Source organism: Babylonia areolata, chromosome 15, assembly GCF_041734735.1.
Source record: "Babylonia areolata isolate BAREFJ2019XMU chromosome 15, ASM4173473v1, whole genome shotgun sequence".
Classification (NCBI taxonomy): domain Eukaryota; kingdom Metazoa; phylum Mollusca; class Gastropoda; order Neogastropoda; family Buccinidae; genus Babylonia; species Babylonia areolata.
Genome location: NC_134890.1, coordinates 21586682 through 21589181, shown reverse-complemented (window position 1 = coordinate 21589181; position 2500 = coordinate 21586682).

The following is a 2500-nucleotide window of genomic DNA, read 5'->3' as shown; positions in this document are numbered from 1 at the left end:
AATAATAATAATGACAATAACAGAAAAAAGGTATAAAAAACAGGGACGCTTTGTGATACTGCGCTGGTGGCAAACATCATATTATGTTTGAATGTCCTGAAATGCAACGTAATAAAACCAATATATCAGTATCGCGATGTCTGGAGACAAGATATAAGCTTGGTCTTTCTGTCTCTCTCTTTCTTCCTCTACACGTGAGGAAGGCAGTACTGACTGTTGAGTCGTGGAGTGGTGGCCCCAGTGGGGGAGGGGGTGGGGGGTGGGGGTGCATGCCGGGTATGTTCTTGTTTCCACAACCCAGCTAACGCTGACATGGATTGCAGGATCTTTAAGCGGGCGTATCTGATCTTCTGCATGCGTGTACACACTCGGCTGTAGCGCTAGTCAAATTAGTGGAGTTCTATGCGAAATCGGTTGTGACAAGAAAAGTCAATAACAATAACTTCAGTATGTATAAACAACTGTTTGCATTGTGTCTCTATTGATTCTCCTTCTTCTTCTGCGTTCGTGGGCTGCAACCCCCACGTTCACTCGTATGTACACGAGTGGGCTTTTACGTGTATGACCGTTTTTATCCCGCCATGTAAGCAGCCATACTCCGCTTTCGGGGGTGTGCATGCTGGGTATGTTCTTGTTTCCATAACCCACCGAACGCTGACATGGATTACAGGATCTTTAACGTGCGTATTTGATCTTCTGCTTGCATATATATACGAAGTGGGTTCAGGCACTAGAAGGTCTGCACATATGTTGACCTCGGAGATCGTAAAATTCTCCACCCTTTACCCACCAGGCGCCGTCACCGTGATTCGAACCCGGGACTCTCAGATTGAAAGTCCAACGCTTTAACCACTTGGCTATTGCGCCCAGTGATTAGTCGTGATTACTCATGGCGTGTACCCCCCCCCCCACACACACACACACACCCCACCCCCCTTATCGAGAAGGCAACTAGTAAAGTTCAAAGACATTTTGTTTTGGCTTCCAGGTTAAAATCTTGACATTACAGTCCTCATCCACCACCCCTGTCAAATTCAAACAAGCAACAGAAACAATACGCTACTACATTTTAGGATTCATAGATTCAAATTTTTAAGTGGATTATCCTATACGGATCGTAGTTACATAGTTATCATTTGCACCGTTTCAGTGACATAAATTCTACGCCGCTCAATTCGAGTCCCACATACACAGCCGGGTTCGTCTACCGCAGTTCCAGTGCCAGCATGTCCACAGGGAACCCTCGATGTTAGGTCGCTAGGAGGTCACATACCAGAGGAGACCCTGCACTGGTGCTGAGTCACTTCGGTGGTGTTCGGTAGTGCCTGTTCTGATTTAACGTACTTAGGACACCACCCACTAAGCCCCCTTCCTACTGACGACAATAATGGCTTAGTCGCGGAGCCAGACTGAGTGAGCATCCCGTTGAAAGTGGAGAGACGGTGATGTTATTTGTTTTTGGGTGTGTGTTGGGTTTTTTGTTGTTTGTTTTTTGTTGTTGTTGTTTTATTACCATTTCACGCAATTTCAAATCTACAGTACCCTCAATAAATCACACTGCTCAGGTACATAATAGGTTGTGAATCGAGAGAGGTAGTAACAGAAAGCGCGCGCGGGTCAGTGACTAGATACTGTTAATTACGGTTATTTTATGGTGGGCTTTTCTTTCGCAGACACATTAGGCTCCGAAGATCCTATTTGTCTGACAGCCTTATTACGTTGTGTGGGCGATTCTTGATTAATGAGGAGTTTTCTGTTTTTGATAGACGGGCTTAGAATGTTTTATCTTCTATATATAACATTTTAGTATGTATGTTAAGATGTTGTGTTCTCAATCTATCTATCTATTTAACACACACATTATATTAAATGTATGTGTGTTCGTGCTAGCAAAGGAACAGCGAGTGCGTGCGTGTGTGTTTGAGTGTGTGTCAGTCAATCAACACATCAATCAATCATTCTTCTTCTTCTTCTTCTTCCTCCTCCTCCTCCTTCTTCTTCGCCTTCATCATCATCATCATCATCATCATCATCATCATGTCATAATCTTTTTCTTCTTCTTCTCATCTAATACATATTAGATTAATCTGACAGACGGTAATATTTTGCAGACTTCCTCTCTTTCTGTGTACATTTTTTTTTAAATCACACACACACACACACACACACACACACACACACACACACAATGTTCTCACACACACACGCACACACGCACGCACACACACACACACACGCACGCACACACACACACACACACACACACACACACACACGCACACACACATACACACACACACACAAAGGCAAAAAGAAACAAAAACATAGGATCTGTGGAGCCAAATGTGTTTGTGAAAGCTTAACTGTTCGACAACAGAATCACCAATGATACAGTTTGGTACATTTCCTGCTGTTGTTGCTGTTGTTGTTGTTGTTGTTGTTGTTGTTTGTTTCTACATAACTCCCACCTTGATGAACACACGTTCCTCACACGTCTCCG